An 8,215-nucleotide genomic window follows, 5' to 3' on the forward strand; every position below is an offset into this window, starting at 1 on the left:
TTAATTGCTTTACAATGCTGTGTTAGTTTCTGTTGTACAACAAAGTGAATCAGCCATAGGCATACATATGTCCCCACATCCCCTCCCTCTTGAGCCTCCCCCCACCCTCCCTATCCCACCCCTCTTAAGTCGTGGCAAAGCACCGAGCTGATCTCCCTGTGCTATGTGGCTGCTTCCCACTAGCTATCTATTTTACATTTGGTAGTGTATATATGTTGATGCTACTCTCACTTCTTCCCAGCTTCCCCCCGCCACCCCCGTGTCCTCAAGTCCATTCTCTACATCTGCGTCTTTATTCCTACCTTGCCGCTAGGTTCATCGGTACCATTTTTTTTAGATTCCATATACATGCGTTAGCATACGGTATTTGTTTTTCTCTTTCTGACTTACTTCACTCTGTATGATAGACTCTAGGTCCAATCACCTCACTACAAATAACTCGATTTTGTTTCTTTTTATGGCTGAGTAATATTCCATTGTATATATGTGCCACATCTTCTTTATCCATTCATCTGTCGATGGACATTTAGGTTGCTTCCATGACCTGGCTATTGTAAATAGTGCTGCAATGAACACATGTCTCTTTTTGAATTATGGTTTTCTCAGGGTATATGCCCAGTAGTGGGATTGCTGGGTCATAGGGTAGTTCTATTTTTAGTTTTTTAAGGAACCTCCATACTGTTCTCCATAGTGGTTGTATCAATTTACATTCCCACCAACAGTGCAGGAGGGTTCCCTTTTCACCACACCCTCTCCACAGTTTATTGTTTCTAGATTTTTTGATAATGGCCTTTCTGACCGGTGTGACTCATTGTAGTTTTGATTTGCATTTCTCTAGTAATTAGTGATGTTGAGCAGCTTTTCATGTGCCTCTTGGCCATCTGTATGTCTTCCTTGGTGAAATGTCTATTTAGGTCTTCCACCCATTTTTTAATTGGATTGTTTGTTTTTTCGATATTGAGTTCCATGAGCTGTTTGTATATTTTGGAGATTAATCCTTTGTCCGTTGTTTCACTTGCAAATATTTTCTCCCATCTGAGCGCTGTCTTTTCTTCTTGTTTATGGTTTCTTTTGCTGTGCAAAAGCTTTTAAGTTTAATTAGGTCCCATTTGTTTATTTTTGTTTTTATTTTCATTACTCTAGGAGGTGGGTCAAAAAGGATCTTGCTGTGATTTATGTCATAAAATGTTCTGCCTATGTTTTCCTCTAAGAGTTTTATAGTGTCTGGTCTTACATTTAGGTCTTTAAACTTGTTTTTAAATATCTTTTTGGGCAGAGAATGAGCCACGGGGGGCAGATGTGGAAGCAGGAGGCTCAGGGAGGAAGGGATTGTCGTCTTCCAGAGAAGAGCAGTACCGGGTGGCGTGGAGCTAAGGAACTGGGCAGGTCATGCATGCATTTTGAAGTTGGGATTGACAGCACCAAGTGATGAACTGGATGGGGGTGTGAGGAAGGGGAGACCACTCCTTTGGGGTCCAGCAGTGGTGATCGCATCCGGGCTGAGCCGTTGGCAATGCCCCTAAAAGGGGCTGTCCCTTGTCACCCTCTCCAGCCTGCCGGGGATATTAGGACAGCAGCTCACACCCTCTGGAGGAAGGACGCACCTCACCTCTCACCCCCCACCATCAGACAGACTTTCTCAACCAGGGGTCAGGGTTCCCTGGATGGGCTCTCAGGAATCTCGGGGTTTAGGGAGAGAGAGGGAGTTTGAAACTATTTGTAGGGGTCCTGAAATGCCAGCACGAGAGGTACTCATGCTCCTCCCAAGGTCCCAGCCCCTTGAGAAACACTTAAATTACTTTATCCCACATCAAAATGTTTTGTAGTATCTGGGAAAGCTAAATATACATATACCTATGAGCCAGCAATTCTGCTCTGAGGTATATGCCCAAGATAAATGATAATACATTCACCAAAAGACAAGTACAAGAATGTTCTCTGCAGCACTATTTGTCAATAAACAAATTAGTCCAATTGTTTAACAGAATAGTATACAGTCACGAAAAAGAAAGAACTGTGCCTGCGATATCATGCATGAATCCTACAAACATAATGGAAAGAGCCAGACACAGAAGTGTGCACATTGCATGCTCCTGTTATATCAAGTTCAAGAACAGGATACACTACCTCTGCGGCTAGATGTCAGGATAGCCTTGGGGAGGTGGACCTGTCTGAACGGGCTTTAGGGACCTCCTGGCTGCTGGTAGTGCCCTGTTCTCCACCTGGGCCGGTATTCCATTCCTGAAAACTCACCAACCTGCTTATTTATGATCTGTGCGCCTTTCTGTGTGTATATTACACGTCAATAAAAAATTTTTAAAAGACCATGTTCCATAACTCGATCACCCATCATATTCATAAGACTTTAAGTAACTCTACTTTTCCCAAAATTCAAATGGACCTTCAAAAGACACAGATTTGACATATTGAGAACATTTTAAGTGTTAATAGTCATTCTGAAGGCAGAATTCCAGAAACATTCCTGGCTAGGATTGGGTGTCTCCCCGCACAGTGGCTGGGTCCCAGGGGTCTGGGTGGGCAATGGATTCATGGGGCAGATCAGGAGGGAAGCCCTTTGGTCCTTGAGGTGGCCCAGCCTGCTGGTGGAGGTGACCTGGGGGCAGCTCTGGGATTGGGGCCATTGCTGATCCTCCGCCCACCCTGGAAGCCCCAGGAGCCTGGCCAGAAGTAGCCTAAAATGGGAGGCTCCTAGGGACGCCCTGCTGCTTTGCCAGCCTGGCCGAGAGGGGAGTCCCAGCTTCCCGCAGGAGCTTCCTCTCCCCCCTCACTGTGCTGTGCCCGGTGCCTGTGCAGGAGACTGCCTGCTCTGCAGAGACCAGGGGCTGCCATCTGTGTCCAGGCTGGTAGCCTGCTCCCTGGAGGAGCTCCAGGGCTGGGGGCTGGGTGGGTCACTGGTGGGCTTGCTCTGTGTGGGCCCCAGGAAGATTTGGGCTCCTTCCCCAAACATGCCTTTGTGCTCTCCAGTCACGGGGGCTAGTCTGTCGGGGGCCACCCCTTCCAGTTTCACTACCGGGCAGACCCAACAGCCCTCAAGCCAGCCGCCTGTCCACCTGGCTCCCGAGCTGAATCAAGAAGGAACACTGACTAGGACTAGAGGGGAGACCAGAGCCTGCACTCACATCCAGAGGAGGAGATCGGGGTCCCCAATTTTATAGGGAGACCCTCCGTGCTGGCCGCCAACTCAATTCAACACTTGGTTATTGAACACCTCCCCCATGCCAGGCCCTGGGCCAGGCCATAATTGTTCATTTTAGAGGGTTGAAACAATAAACAAAATAAGCAAATTATACAGTATATTACAAGGTGATAAATGCTCTGGGGAAACATAAAAATAAAGCTGGGAGAGGAGATGCTGGGGGTGACGTTTCTAACAGGAGGGCCTTGCTTAGGAAGGGTCTCGAAAGCAGAGCCTTGAAGGGTAGCAGCGAGCCGGGTGGGGACTGGGGAAGGGGCTCCGGGCTCAGGGAACAGCCATGCAGAGGTCCCTGCCAGCAAGAGAGTGTGATGTGTTTCAGGACCAACAGAGAGGCTGGCCTGGCTGGGCGGTGAGAGCCAGTGAGGCAGAGACAGAGGGATGAGGGAGGGACAGGCCAGACTGCAGGGCATTCTGGGCCACATAAGGAATCTGGTTTTGCCTTGAGTGAAACGGAGTGAGATGTGGTCAGACCCACTCAAAGCCACATTCAGCAGATTGGGTCGACCTTTGCAGAAAAGCAGTTGCAGTGAGAATCAAAAGCTTTGAAGATGTCCGTTTTTCCACTGTAGATCCATTTCTAGGCATGTTCCTAAAGGAAAGATCGGGAATGCTGCAAAGATTTATATTTAAGCCTCCATTCATTCATTCATTCAATAAAACATGGTTACCTGCTCACAGAAACCACCTAAAAGTCCAAAACTAGGGGCACTATCAATACATGATTGCACCTAAATTTGATGAATTGTTATATAACCAGTAAAGAGTACTTTTCAAAGATTTCATAATGAGGGAAAATGTTTAAAACATATAAATGAAGGAAACAGGATAACTGATGTTTGATAGAATCTCCATCTGTTGATTGAAACGGACACGTGCACTTACTCTCCTGTGATGATCCTTGAAAACGTTATGCTCAGTGAAAGGAGCCAGTCAGAAAAGCCCTCAGAGTGTACAATTCTATTTTTATGAAATGTCCAGAATAGGCAAATCCATAGAGACAGAAGGTAGATTAGTGGTTTCCAGGGGCTGGACTGGAGGGTGAGGGGTGATCGCTAATGGAACTGCTAATGGAGATTCTTTTGGTGTTGATGAAAATATCCCGAAATTAAATAGCAGTGGTGGCTGCACAACTCTGTGAATACACTAAAAAAACCACTGAGCTGTACACTTTGGGAAGGTGAATTTTATGATGTGTGAAATATATTTCAATAAAGCTGTTATTAACAAATGTATACCTATGCAAGTAAAGAAAGAGTGGAAAGGAATACAATAAAATATTGGATGATATTGATAGTTTTTTGGGGAGAGTTATGAATTTTCTTCCATAAATTCTCCTATATTTGAGTAATGGTGGTAAATTTTCAAAAAAAAACAAAGAAAAGGGACATATATGGCATGGAACAGAGCCTTCTCGGGGACTTTCTGTGAATCTCACCCCCTCCCCAGAAGGACTCCGTGGCAGTGAATTGAGACGTTTGCCCCAATTTTCCACGCTCCCCTCTGCCAGCAGACAGCACTGCCTGGTCCCCTTGGGCATTGGGTGAAACTATATGACGTGTTCTGGCCAATGATTTGTTTGTGAAAGTGACCTGTCGGCTCCGAGCCAGCCCATGTAATTGCCGGTGTGAGACACCCCCAGGGCTCTCTTTCTGCTGCAGCAGCCTTCAAATGTTCTACAAGGAGCTGCTCCGTCAGCCCCGGGTCCTGGAGGGAGGGCCATCCAGAACCGTCCCCAGCAGACCTGAAATGGGCCTGTGATGTGGCTGAGATACAAGGCTTGATTGTTTTCAGCCACTGAGCTCTTGTTTGTTGCTGTTGTCACAGCACAACCTAGCAGGTACTGACCAATGTGCGTAAACAAGGAGAGCTGAGCTGTCGCTGCCACCAGCCTGCAGCTGCTGCCACAATAAAATAATGCCGTGGCTACACACTGCACTGCTGGAGGGCACCCCAGCTCCTTTTCCACGTCAGATGGCTTTCTGTCTATTTTTGCATTCTCTTTAAAGCAAAGCTGAGAGATAGGAGAATCAGATAGTTTCCTCGTTTCACAGACAAGTCAAGGGGTTTGGCTGTGGTCTCAGACCCACTTGGGGCATTATCCAGGTCTTCTGAATCTCTGCCCAGTGTCCTGGCCACAGCAGACCCTCAGTCTGGTCCAAGAAGATCCAGTCACTGGACTAGGCCAAGCAATCAAAGAGCATAGTTTGTGCAGGAAGGTTTGTCTTTAAAATAAACCAGAGGGGAAAACAATGCATAGCTATGGAGAATCTGGTAGAAATGGATCCAGAAAGACAACTACCCTCTTCCAGTTCTCCAAGGTAACCTTGACCTTAGGAAGTTAAGTGGGAACTAGAGAGTAGGGGGAGTGAGTGAAAAAGAAGGTCCCAAAGTCTCCAAGTTGGAGAATTCTAAGTGGAGCTTTCTCTCTGCCTAGAAGGACGGAGTTCGGGATGTGACACCAGCCATATGGGAGAATCCAGGGGAAGGACGGGGTGTTGGATGCACAGGATGGCTGTCCCAAGGGCCTCGTCCACCTGTCTCTAGAGCTCTCGTTCTTTGTGTTCCAAAATGGAATGTCTTCTATTGTTTTTTTTCTGATCACAAAAGTAATACTTACTGATAAAAAGCTCAAGTGATTATCTATCTGTCTATCTATCTGATCTCCTATCCATCTATCTATCTACATTTTGTACACAAATGAATCCCTCTATAAAACCCACCCATCCTTCCACGGTCCTAGACAGCTAACTCCACCCCGTCTGCATCCGCGGCCTGCCACCTTGTTCCTATTGCACTGAGAAAAGAGAGGCTGTGGGAAGAGATATTCCATATCTCCCACCTCCCTGCGTCAGGCCCCTGCTCTGCCTCCCCTCCTGTGGTCCTCTGCGGAGGAGCCTGTGTGCTCCCAGCCAAGGCCCGTCCTTCCTCCTGTGCCCTGGATTCCACCCGGCACCTGCTCGAGGACGCAGTGCCAGCAACGCTTCCCTCTCTCTCCCGCATCCCCAGGGCTCCCGTCTCTGGGGTCTTCTGCACAGTGTGCAAAAATTCTCTCCGGCCCTGATTCCCAGTCCTCACCCACCTGACCTGTCGGCAGCATCTGACACAGGTGCCCCGCCCCCCTTCCCGGAAACACCGCCTTCCAGCAGCATGAGGAGCCTCCAACCTCTGGGGTGATCCTGCCCCATCTCTTCGTAGCTCTCTCTCATCCCTCTGCTTTCTCAGCCCTTGATCCACTCCCGTTTTCTATCGATGCTCACCCCTGTCGGCTCTACCTTCAGGATAGATCTGGTGACCCACCATCACCTCCCACCTGGGTCCCCGCACAGCTTCCTAACTGGCCCCTTGAGACTCTTCCAAACACAGCAGGGTGATCTTCTCAATCGTGTGTCTGATCACGTGGCTCTCCAGTGGGGTCCCATCTCTATCCCAGTTAAAGCCAAAGTCCTGTTGATGACCTACAAGGCCCACACGATCTGACCTCATTTCCTGCTGCCCCCGACCTGGCTTGCCTCCTCTCCCTGAAGTCAGCAGGCGCACCCCACCTCAGGGCCTTTGCACCGGCTCTTCCCTCCGCCTGGAGTATCTCCTCCCAGGCTTCCCACAGCTCTCAGCTCATCCCTTCCAGGCTTTTTACCTGGCCTGGCTGCCCTGTTTAAAATCTCCCGTCTCCCTAACAGTCTTGACCCCCTTCCCCTGCTTTCTTTTCTTTCTGTTTTTTATTTTTAAGATTTTTTTGATGTGGACCATTTCTAAAGTCTTTATTGAATTTGTTACAATATTGCTTCTATTTTATGTTTTGGTTTTTCTGGCCACGAGGCACGTGGGACCTTAGCTCCCTGACCAGGGATCGAACCCGCACCCCCTGCATTGGAAGGCAAAGTCTTAACCACTGGACCGCCAGGGAAGTCCCCCTTGCTTTCTTTTCTTCACTCATCCTGAAACTAATTTATAAGGCTGAACCACATAAAATTGTCCATATTCAACCACTTATGACCCCTACCATGTCAATTTCACACCACTCAAATTAATATATATTTTACTTATTCACCTTTGTTTCCTGCCTTCTCCCATTAGAATGCCAGCTTCTGAGGGAAGATAGTCTCATCTGCTGTGTTTTCTCCTGTACCAAGAACCACCTGGCACAGAGTAGGTGCCCAGCAAACATCTGTTGAATGATTCTTTCTCAGTGACCTGTTTCCCCCACTATCTCACGGTTATCTTTGCATGGCCATTCAAACAGGTCTCCCTCACTCCTTCCAACGCCTGTCTGTACCTGGTAGATGCCACCTTTTGAGTCCCTGAGAGCACTTTGAAATCACCAGATACACTCCCTCTCCCACCCCCGAGGCGGCTCTGCAGGCAGCAGGCACAGCTTCAGACAGACCCGGATTGAAACCACCCGTCAGTCAGTGTGACCGGCTTACTTAACCTCTTTGCTGTTAGAGTCCCCACCTGTAAGACAGAGAAAATGCCGCCTTCTCGCCCCAGGAGGACTTGGGGAACGCGAGTGACGTGCTGGTGTGGTGTGTGCTGAATCAACCCCTTGTATTCCTACCTGTAAAGATTTAGAACAGCTATCGGTTAAAATTTATATATATTTCCAGAAACACTTGCTTAAAGGTTGGTCTCCAGCTTCCTTTCAGAGCTTTCCAGGAATCAGTCACCCCAGACCACCCACAGCTGGTCTCACAATGGACACTCTGGTCTCGCCCTGAGATTGTCACAGCTTTGTCCCACCTCGTCCCACCCCAAGACACACTTTAAAAAAAATATTTTGTTCTCCTGCTCCACCCCCATCACAGTCGCTTAGCTTCTGTGTGTGACCCGTGGTGACCCCTCTCCTTATCACCGCCCACCAGGATGCCATCAGGAGGCTTTCTAAAATATAGGTAAAGGGGCTTCCCTGGTGGCGCAGTGGTTGCGCGTCCGCCTGCCAATGCAGGGGAACCGGGTTCGTGCCCCGGTCTGGGAGGATCCCGCGTGCCGCGGAGCGGCTGG

The sequence above is a fragment of the Physeter macrocephalus genome, chromosome 14 (genome assembly GCF_002837175.3).
Source record: "Physeter macrocephalus isolate SW-GA chromosome 14, ASM283717v5, whole genome shotgun sequence".
In the NCBI taxonomy this organism is placed as follows: Eukaryota; Metazoa; Chordata; class Mammalia; order Artiodactyla; family Physeteridae; genus Physeter; species Physeter macrocephalus.